The sequence below is a fragment of the Myxine glutinosa genome, chromosome 9 (genome assembly GCF_964187855.1).
Source record: "Myxine glutinosa chromosome 9, kmMyxGlut1.1, whole genome shotgun sequence".
Lineage (NCBI taxonomy): Eukaryota > Metazoa > Chordata > Myxini > Myxiniformes > Myxinidae > Myxine > Myxine glutinosa.
The window spans coordinates 126,330,751-126,342,845 of NC_136269.1; the positions used below are offsets into that span (position 1 = coordinate 126,330,751).

Below are 12,095 nucleotides of genomic sequence, written 5' to 3' on the forward strand. Positions count from 1 at the left end.
GTTCTGACAAAATGGGAATGATAAAGAACTTCTCTTAGATCTTCAAAACAGTCCCCAGGAATAGTCGGACAAACTAACTACAATTGGAGGCTGTCTGTGGTACAATGACAATCCTGGAAATAATTCTCAGAAGAAAACATTGAGAATATTTTTTTTACAATTTGGACTGTGAAACATGATATTTTACCGAAATGGAGGTAGCTACTTTGAGTCCTGAGAGGACTCCGTTCCACCTTCTGAAAGCGGAAAATAGATGTTTCAGCAAACGAGAGAAGCCCTTCTTGTGTTCTGCTTGTAATAACTATTTTCCCATTTATCATGATATGAAATGCATCGAAGGATAGACAACGCAAAGAAGCTTTTGCTGGTGTCCTCATTTGTGGATGGTAAAATGCATGCACCCTGCCACGCTAAATCCCCAAATAATCAAACTCATTGAGGAAGCAACGGAGCTCTGGAATACCACATTGATATTGCAGCACTGAGACGGAAAAAATTGAAACACCAGAAGTGAAGATACCTCACGTGTTCTTCCAGGGTGACTGTCTCTCTCCCTCTTGTTTTGCCTGGCTCTGGACCTACTGAGCAAACTCATTGATGATGAAGGACAGGGATACACCCCAACATCTAACAGTATTTTATGTCCAATGGGTCAGGAAAAGTGACCCGTCTAATGTATATTAATGATTTAATGTTCTTCGAACCAAACGACGGAAAATTTGCAGAACCATTAAAACTAGTAAAATGGTATTCAGACGACTTGTAAAATGCTGCTAAATGTGTGGAGTGCACATTCATAAGAGATTGATCAACAACATTGGATAACATAAATATCGACCGAAGAACAACAATACAGGAGCAAGAAAATAAAACATCATGCATGTGCCTCAGAGTAGAAGAGCGTGACCAACTATTTCGCAAAACAAATGCGGAAAACAATTGACAGAGAATATCTGTAGAGAACGAGGCAAATTCGAAAAACACATCTCTCCCCAAGAAATAAAATGGGACTTGAAAACCAGCCCGCAGTGCCAGTTTTCCAACATATTGTTGTAGTTTTGTATTCCCTGGGAGATTGAAGCACGTACACAAAGAGTAAAGCTAGTTATATCATAGTATTCTGTTTCGCTATTCAGTATATATTGCATTCATGTGAGCAGATATGCATTGAGGGTGTTTTGTTAGAAATCCCATTTGTACGTTTCCTCTGCCATACAGTCTCTGCCTTCATGTCACATGTTACATGCACCATCTACAGTCCCTCTGCCAAAGAATCCTTACTCACCCAGCCTGCCATAGTGAAACCCCCACCGTCAACACCACATACAGCTGCACCCAATCGGTTTGTTGAACACCTGAGACCAATTGACCATCTCAAGGGAGACAGTGCACCAGAGCTGTAAAGGCCAATCAACAGGTGTCATCAGGAGTTGGGGGTACTGAAACACCAATCAGGTACGAGGAGGAAGGATCTGTCGGCAGGCAAACTCCTCCTACTGACTGGGGGAGAGGGGTGGGGATCTGCAATGCGAGTCGGTGGGTACAGATTCTAATAAAAAGCGAGAGCCGAGCTCACGAACAGAATTATTGGTGGCACATGTTCATCAGAGTTGGTGCAAGGTGTGAGGGGCAGGACACACCAGCTTTCTCTTTCTCTTTTCCTCGATGCATGTGGTGCATCGCCTCTGAGTTGTGAAGTCATTGTTAAGGTTCAGAGGGCGGGTCTGTCACGTTGTGGATAATGTGGATGTATACATACTCCACATAATTGTGAATGTAACAGCTATTATTACTCCCTTTGTTAAATTTGCCTGATTGTTGTGCACTAAAATCCCTTCCCTGAAGAAACTGTGTCCTGATTGATTTTGATTGCGGCAGAAGATAACTTAATGTCAATCGGACTTTGTAAGCATTCCAAGCGGTTATGCAACAAGAGGGCCCACTCGGCCAACTAGTTAAGATTGATTACGTAATCATCGGCACGGTACCCGCTCATACTCCGGCTTTTTCGTGTATGGTAGCAAAACATTTTCTAAGGAAACATTTCCTTTGCAAGAAAGTAATTGACACTGTATGGGATTGTTGGGCCACATCACAATGAGATATTGCACCTGAGACTTGTCTCAAAGATGGCACCACACCTTAATCTTCTGCCATTTTGATTTCCTTCCCACAAAATAGTCTTGCATGACAATGTTGGTCCAGCTGTCATTGTCGAGATAAACAAAACCTGGCCAGTCTATCCGTGATGCTTGACTCTACCTGGTACCCTTGTGTCTTAATTTACCGAAAGATCCGGGGCCTTCTGATCTTAAGTAATCCACTTGTGAAGCAAAGGTTCCTCTCTCTTCGGGTAGAAAGTAATGTTGTGTTGTAATCTCCTCTATCATCTTTGTACCTGATTGTCATCATGTACAGCATCAGTAAAAGTTTATAATTGAAAGGGCTGGACTTTCAAGTCGGTAGAGACGACGTTTCAGCGAGAATCCACTCGCCTTGATCATGGCAGTTGTTGAAGTCGATGAAGAAGAAGCTTTGAAATCACCACGTAACCTCAACCGCTGGTCGTGTGAATTGGTATGTTGGCCAGTCCGGGTGTCCCGTGACGATTGTAGATGATTTGGGGGAGATGTTATAGCCTGGTCCCACGACCATGACAGATTAAATTGCAAACTGCCCCTTTTGGTGAGAGGTGGTGATTCAACTCTTTCCCAAATGGATTCCTTTACACATCGAGCAAACCACTTTTGTTCTCTGTCCAAGATGACTGATGATAGCAATGTAGAGGGTAGCAGGGTAGCTGTTTTACTGCTACCTCAGGGAGTGATGTCCTTGCATTATGCAAGTGAGTCGGCATGCTCCGGCTGACAGTACCTGGTATGGGCCCCTTGTCCAGGGTAACGGATCCCCACTGCTTTGTGGGGGAAGCCTCTCTAGGCAAAGGCTATGAGAAGGACAATCAGATATCAAACCACACCTGTAGGTCAGCCTGGGCAGGGTTGCAGTGTGGATAAATGTGCCCATGAAAGTCAATGGTGGTACCAATTTGGCACGAGATTTCTTGATGAACGGTCACGACAAATCACGAAGTGAATGCAAATGAAGACAAAAGCATCAACCCCATCATTTTACCTCAGCCTCAGCGCAGACAAAGGCCATTACAGATAAATTGTTGAGATTTTCACCATTACTCCAGACAGGATTTCCGCATTTAATGGCTATCTCGAGACCCAAAGGGGTCTCAGGGTCCGGACCAGTCTCAAAAATCTCCGCATCGAGGTCCTCTACAGTATAGTTTTTATTTGGTCCAAATCGGACCAGTGGTTTGGGAGGAAATTGCAATTTTTTGATCTATGACGTCATCCGCTGCGGTGGAACATGAATCGTTATTCGTGAATTCGTGAATTATTCAAAAAAAATTGGCTTGCCCCGCCGCATCCAGAACAAATAGCGAGGTCCGACCGGTACAGTCGGCTACTCCGGGGTCATATCTAGTACCTCAGTATTCAGTAATTCGTGGGTATATGGGACCCTCCGGTAGGCTGCTAGCACCTGACAAACTAGGTACCATGATCGAACGCGGCACTTCCACATTGCGAACACATGACACACGTCCATTCACTTTGTGCAGTTTGGTGGCACATCGTGGATATCTCGGGAACCAGAGGGTTCCCTGGGACCAGACCAGTCTCAAAATGTCCGCCTCGGGTTCCTCTCCAACATAGCGTTTAGTTGGTCGCGATCGAACCAGCGGTTCGCCCGCACGTTGCAAATTCGTGACCGATGACGTCATCGGACCACCGCCGCTATTTGTCACCTGGGCTAATCCGTGCAGAGCCTCCATGGGAACACTCGAGCACCTGCATTGTTGTCATGAAGTGCGCATGGGGAAGGAGCGTGGTTAATGACGTCATCGGTTTACAAAGTAATCGTCGTCATCGTCATCGGCTTACAAAGCCTTAAATTTGTCGTCATAAATTTACATTTTCCTCAACAACTTTGAAATTTCTTGACCGTGATGTGCTCTACAATTATATCGGAAAATGTAAATTTATGACGTTATCGGTCACGTGGTCAGGCAGCTATTTTGGATTTTAAATAAAGAAACCTCGAAAAAAAAGAAAGAGTTTGGGGTCACTGTCAAATCATTCGCTAACATCCTGCTTTTCCCAAACCCGGTTTTACCGGGGGTGAGGAAAGGCAGGCCAGAAACGAGGCATCATCACACATGTTACATGCGGCGTAACCGCTGTCAAAGATTTCTTAATGTAAGAATTGAAAGACTTCACTTTGTTTTCGAGATTTATTCAGTTATTGCAGAGAGAAAATCCGACTCGATACAAACGGATTACATTGCACACATACACAGCAATACAACATCCAAGTAGACTTCTCTCTGCCCAAGCCTCGCGCAGCGTACTCTTATATAAAACGAAATTGTCTTTACTCTTCTCGAGGAGGAGCCTGAGGTCATTATGGGATTTGCCAGAGGTCAGACTCACTGGTGCCTGACCATCTGTTTCCTTGACAAAGTATTTGTAGAAGTTGGTTATCACAGAAGGAAAAGAAAAGGTCATTGTACAGGTCGAGGAGGAACATTTTCTGAGGCTTCCGATCTGATCAATCTCAGATAATGAGATATTGTACTGAAAGCGAAAGCTGAATCTGCAATCTCGCCCTAGCAAACATCCACAGAGGTGAAAAAGGTCATCCCACAAACTGCAGTCTTCACGTTTTGTTCCATATGCACTTTCTTTAGTATCTTCTGCGAAAACTAAATGCTTTAAAAACAATTTAGCTCTCAAAATGAAAGAATGGAGTTTGGGCAATGCAATTTACATGTCTGTGATAACTCACATACTCTTGGCTTACAAAGGTCTTTAAACCTCTACACCACTAACGGCAAGTCCAAGGGCCGGTGACCACGCATTGGACCACGCACCGGACCACGCATCGGACAACGATCCGCACCACGTACCGGACAACGATCCACACCATGCACAGTACCACGCACCGGACTTAGCTCAGGACCACGCTCCATCCTACCTTCCCCGGCCGATGCCCCGGCGCACCCGTCGTGTCCCACACTCCGTACCCCCGCTGGGTGCACATGCGCACCTTCGGTGCGGCTTTTGGTGAATTTGTCCTCTCAAGCCTCCGTTTGTCCCCGAACCATACCCTCGGTTACCACTGCCAGCACATCCATCCGATGCACCTCACCCATGATTCCACCACACCCATCCAATCCACCTCACCCATGATTCCACCAAACCCATGCGATCGACCACAACCATGATTTCACCACATCCGTCCATCCGATCGACCACACCCATGAAGGAGCCACACTCATCCGATTGACCACATCCATCCGATGGACCACAACTGTGATTTCACCACACCCATCCATCCGATGGACCACACCCATGATTCCACCACACACATTTTATTGCACCACACCCATGATTTCAAGAAAAAAGATGAAAAAAATCGAAAACGCCAAAATATCCCTGATATTGTCACGTTGTTGAAAATGGCCTTAAAATCCATGTTGTTGTTGTTGTTGTTGTTGTATTGTCACGTGCCCTGGACTTCGGAATTCCTGATACAAAATTTTCATGATGGAACTTAATTCAACCACATTTGGTTGTTGCATTTTAAATGCTGGCATGACTGTGACACCTTGGGTCTGTTGCTGCTGGTTGACAGGGTTTTCATCATCTTTTATAGTAAAAGGCTGACTGGGTTAATTCAACGAGATGCATTGCAAAGCGAAGATTCGTTGGCGTTTTTCCCCCCGTTTTTCAAAAAGACCTAAATTCCGTTTAATGTTATCAATGGAAACAGAAGCATTTATTCATGCACTTGCATTGGAAAAAATGAAATTTTCCTCGAGTCTTCGCACCTAAAATCCTCCATGGTGTCTGCACCTAAATCCCTGAGATTTGGTGTCCTTGTGTGTGTTTGGCTGGTGGTTTGATCAATAACCATTCCTCTGGGATATTGGAAGGAGTAATATTAAGAAGCAGAGGCATTTATTAGGTTTCAAGTAAGAGTGGAGATGGAGTTATATTCGTACAGGAGTAAGAAGAGGCAAATTAAGAAAACTAGCCTGGCTCGGCGTGCTCCGTGCGCTTCACCGCATTTTGCTTCAGAGGGATAGGCATCTTTGACCATGCCTACTTTCTCAGGGAGTGAGGGATGGTGGGAATGGTGACTGTGGGATGGTGGTGGTGAAGGTGGATTAGGGGTTGTGGGGAATGGTGGAGGGGGAATGGGGTGGATGGTGCTTGCGGAGATGGGGGTGTTCGGGGGGGGGGGTTGGTGGGGGAGGGTGGCCAAATATATATTGTGCTCTGATTGAATATACACTGTAAATCAGAACCCAACACGTATCAATAAAAAGGAACTGAGTGCAAATTTATATTTATTTTAAATTATCAGTTAGAGCTGGAAGGGAAGGTCAATACAAATTTATCAAAAACTGGATGGGAAAGTTGAACTTACAGCCTCACAGAGCAGATGTTCCCCCAGTACACAGCTTACTTTCGACTTCCAGCCGAGTTTTTACGTCATATTTTATTTTGCTCATATCACAATCTCGATCTCAAGTAATCAAGTCAATGTAACAAAAAAAGTAGCACTGATGAATATGGGTAAGTTCCGAATGTGTTTCTTAGGTTAGCTTTAAATATTGTCGAGGGCCGATGAGGACCAGCCCTGGACAGATAGCCGAACAGTTAACTCCGGGGCGTCAGTTCGAAACTTGGCGGAATGATTTTTTGGCGCGCAAGGGCGAAGAAAACCAGGGTCTTACCTGTACGAAGGAATCACAGGGCTTATTACTCGAACCCACAAACAAATAAACACACACGTCAAGGAAAATTCACAATACAAGAATGAAATGGAAAAAAAAAAAAAATTCAATGAAATAATTGTGAGATGATAAAATGTCAAAATTAATGTGGAGGTAAAAAAAACTATAACTCCTAATTTGAGGATCCTCCATCAGACACAATTACAGACAAGGGAATGATAAAAGAAAAGAAAATGGTGTGATGAGTTGGCCGATTCACAGCCTGCTCCATGAGGACGAACATGAATGGTCCCCGAATCTCCGCCCACTAGATGGCGCGCCACATGGCAACCTGAGCTGCGAAGCGGTGGCAAAACTTCCTCCTCCAGCCTTTCCGCGCTCCACAAGACCCCGATAAATCTCAGGTTCACACAGCACGAAGCGTAGCCTCCTTGAGCCAGGCCAGAACAAAAGAGAGCCAAAAAGACGAATTCTTCCTCGCGAAGATGACTGCCCCGGAGCGCTCTTGATCAATCTTTTTCCACAGGCGCTCACGAGCCAAAGATGCACCACCGCCCGCGACCAAGCTCAGAACCCGAGAGTGATGACTTCTGCGACCGCCCGCCACACAGCCAGTACCGGAGAGAGTGAGGAGGGGGAGGGGGGGTTGTGTGGGTGGGCACACCCTCCTTTGACCAGTTTGTCCCTTTGGCCTTTAGGGCCAGTTTTCGATGAAAATGGAGTACTGCACATTGTGCTTTTAAAAAATGATGCATGTTTCACAGTGATAATGATTTATTGATGGTTTTCTAAATTGTCTTTGCAGAGAATCAATTGAAAATGGTTTCTTATTCCAAGTCAAGTTCCCAGTTATGTCAAGCAATACCCAGACGTGAGATGCCATACAAGTGCGCTGTGTGCAGCAAGGAATTTTCTTGGTTGGCATGCTTGAATTATCAGAGAGTAGAACATGCAGAAGAAAAGCCTTGTAAATGTCCTGTGTGCAGCAAGAATTTTTCTCGTTCATCATTTTTACAAACGCATCAACGGATACACACAGAAGAGACACCCCACCTGTGTTCTGTACGCAACAAGGCGTTTCCTTTTGCTTCACGTTTGAAAAAGCATCGATGGATGCACACGGGAGAGAAACCTTTCAAGTGCACTGTGTGCAACAATGAATTTTCTTGGTTAGCATCCTTGAATCATCAAAAAGTAAAACACACAGGAGAGAATCCGTATAAATGTCCTGTGTGTGGCAAGGATTTTGCTTTTTCATCAACTTTTCAAATACATCAAAGAATTCACACAGGAGAGAGGCCTTATAAATGTACTGTGTGTGGGAAGGATTTTCCTCAATTATCATCTTTACAAATACATCAAAGAAAACACACAGGAGAGAGGCCTTATAAATGTACTGTGTGCGGGCAGGATTTTGCTCATTCATCAAATTTAAAAGTACATCAAAGAACACACACAGGAGAGAGGCCTTATAAAGGTACTGTGTGTGGGAAGGATTTTCCTCAATTATTATCTTTGCAAACACATCAAAGGAAACACACAGGAGAGAGGCCTTATAAATGTACTGTGTGCGGGCAGGATTTTGCTCATTCATCAACTTTAAAAGTACATCAAAGAACACACACAGGAGAGAGGCCATATAAATGTACTGTGTGTGGGAAGGATTTTCCTCAATTATCATCTTTACAAATACATCAAAGAAAACACACAGGAGAGAGGCCTTATAAATGTACTGTGTGCGGGCAAGATTTTGCTCATTCATCAAATTTAAAAGTACATCAAAGAACACACACAGGAGAGAGGCCATATAAATGTACTGTGTGTGGGAAGGATTTTCCTCAATTATTATCTTTGCAAACACATCAAAGGAAACACACAGGAGAGAGGCCTTATAAATGTACTGTGTGCGGGCAGGATTTTGCTCATTCATCATCTTTAAAAGTACATCAAAGAACACACACAGGAGAGAGGCCTTATAAATGTACTGTGTGTGGGAAGGATTTTCCTCAATCATCATCTTTACAAACACATCAAAGAAAACACACAGGAGAGAGGCCGTATAAATGTCCTGTGTGCGGCAAGGATTTTGCGTTTTCACCAACTTTCCAAAGACATCAAAAGGTACACACAGGAGAGAGGCCTTAGAAGTGTTTTGAATGCCTCAAGACTTTTGGTCGGGTCTCAGGGTTGAAGCGGCATCAAATGATACATACCGAGGAGAAGCCTTACCAATGCTCTGAATGCCTTAAGGCTTTTACTCATCTCGACAAGTTGAAGCGACATCAAATAATACACACCAGAGATAAACCTTTCAAGTGCCCTGAATGCCTCAAGGCTTTTATTGACGTCTCAAGGTTGAAGCGGCATCAAATACGACACATCAGAGAGAAGCCTTACCAGTGCTCTGAATGCCTTAAGGCTTTTACTCATCTCTTCAATTTTAAGCGACATCAAATAATACACCGGAGATAAACCTTTCAAGTGCTCTGAATGCTTCAATGCTTTTGTTGACTTCTCCTATTTGAAGTGGCATCAAATAATACACACCGGAGAGATGCCCTACACATGTTCTGTGTGCGCCAAGGCATTGTTGTATCAATCAAAGTTGAAGCGGCATCAAAAATCCATGCACAAGAGACAAAGGAGAGAAGACCTACAGGTTAAGCCCGACAGGTCTTCAAGAAGATAGCACGATTGATCCAATTCACCACCATCTCAAGTCACCCCACTCCACTCTCCCCTCATCCAATCCATGATATTTTCTACCCCTGTTAACAACCCACTCCAAACCCTTCTCCTTCCAAATTTTCTTCTGTATCCATCTTGTCGATCCCATGCATCCGCCACTACACATATTTCCTTCATACTCGTCTTATTTGGCCAACTCTCCCTCTATTTTATCCTTCACCTCTGCTGTTGGTGTTTCCCTCCAATTCCTCCTCCCTCTGTTTCTCCTGCTCCTTTTGTTCTGTTGTTTCCTGATCCGTTCGGTGTTCTTGCTCTTGACTTTTATTCAAAAACGTGTAGGTTCTGTAAGGTAGAAACAGAAAATACTGGTCACCTTCTTTCAGGTTATGAAAAAACAACTGCCTGAATAACTGCATACACAAAAGGACAACAATGTGTGCAACGTACACCATTGGGACATCTGAAAAAATTTCAACATCTGGGTCTCAGAAAAAAATCAATGTAGCATGAACCAAAAGCGATTGGTTGAACATGAGAATGCAGTCCTCACGTATGACCAAATCATCCCTTCAAATGTGAACAGAGAAAACAAAGCATTGCAACAGGACATTGTACTTGTGCATGAAAAGGAAAAGATGGCATTGCTAATCAAGGGGTTGCGATTAACCCAGCGACTTTGGTCTAAATAATGTGGAAATCAGGAAATTGACCAAGTAATCAGCATCTGAAAAATGAGGCCAAGAGAACCTGGAAGCTGAAGAGTTCCGACAAAATGGGAAAGATAAATAACCTCTCTTAGATCTTCAAAATAGTCCCCAGGAATAGTCGGACAAACTAACTACAATTGGAGGCTGTCTGTGGTATAATGACAATCCTGGAAATAATCCTCAGAAGAAAACATTGAGAAGACTTTTTCACAATTTGGACTGTGAAACATGATATTTTACCGAAATGGAGGTGGCTACTTTGAGTCCTGAGAGGACTCCGTTCCACCTTCTCAAAACGGCAAATGGATGTTACAACAGACGAGAGAAGCTGTTCTTGTGTTCTGATTCTAATAAGTATTTTCCCATTTATCATGATATGAAATGCATCGAAGGATAGACAGAGCACAGAAGCTTTTGCTGGTGTCCCTCATTTGTGGATGGTAAAATGCATGCACCCTGCCACGCTAAATCCCCAAATAATCAAACTCATTGAGGAAGCAACGGAGCTCTGCAATACCACATTGATATTGCAGCACTGAGACGGAAAAAATTGAAACACCAGAAGTGAAGATACCTCATGTGTTCTTCCAGGGTGACTGTCTCTCTCCCTCTTGTTTTGCCTGGTTCTGGACCTACTGAGCAAACTCATTGATGATGAAGGACAGGGATACACCCCAACATCTAACAGTATAATGTCCAATGGGTCAGGAAAAGTGGCCCGTCTAATGTATATTAATGATTTAATGTTCTTCGAACCAAACGACGGAAAATTTGCAGAACCATTAAAACTAGTAAAATGGTATTCAGACGACTTGTAAAATGCTGCTAAATGTGTGGAGTGCACATTCATAAGAGATTGATCAACAACATTGGATAACATAAATATCGACCGAAGAACAACAATGCAGGAGCAAGAAAATGAAACATCATGCATGCACCTCAGAGTAGAAGAGCGTGACCAACTATTTCGCAAAACAAATGCGGAAAACAATTGACAGAGAATATCTGTAGAGAACGAGGCAAATTCTAAAAACACATCTCTCCCCAAGAAATAAAATGGAACTTGAAAACCAGCCCGCAGTGCCAGTTTTCCAACATATTGTTGTAGTTTTGTATTCCCTGGGAGATTGAAGCACATACACAAAGAGTAAAGCTAGTTATATCGTAGTATTCTGTTTCGCTATTCAGTATATATTGCATTCATGTGAGCAGATAAGCATTGAGAGTGTTTAGTTAGAAAACCCATTTGTATGTTTCCTCTGCCATACAGTCTCTGCCTTCATGTCACATGTTACATGCACCATCTACAGTCCCTCCGCCAAAGAATCCTTACTCACCCAGCCTGCCATAGTGAAACCCCCACCGTCAACACCACATACAGCTGCACCCAATCGGTTTGTTGAACACCTGAGACCAATTGACCATCTCAAGGGAGACAGTACACCAGAGCTGTAAAGGCCAATCAACAGGTGTCATCAGGAGTTGGGGGTACTGAAACACCAATCAGGTACGAGGAGGAAGGATCTGTCGGCAGGCAAACTCCTCCTACTGACTGGGGGAGAGGGGTGGGGATCTGCAATGCGAGTCGGTGGGTACAGATTCTAATAAAAAGCGAGAGCCGAGCTCACGAACAGAATTATTGGTGGCACATGTTCATCAGAGTTGGTGCAAGGTGTGAGGGGCAGGACACACCAGCTTTCTCTTTCTCTTTTCCTCGATGCATGTGGTGCATCGCCCCTGAGTTGTGAAGTCATTGTTAAGGTTCAGAGGGCGGGTCTGTCACGTTGTGGATAATGTGGATGTATACATACTCCACATAATTGTGAATGTAACAGCTATTATTACTCCCTTTGTTAAATTTGCCTGATTGTTGTGCACTAAAATCC

At 43.8% G+C, this 12,095-nt stretch overlaps 1 pseudogene; it reads left to right on the top strand.

Annotated features, from left to right (window-relative positions):
- Positions 1-9,503, top strand: part of LOC137413385 (uncharacterized) — a 33,223-nt pseudogene extending 23,720 nt beyond the window's left edge.
- Positions 9,504-12,095: the final 2,592 nt, after the last annotated feature.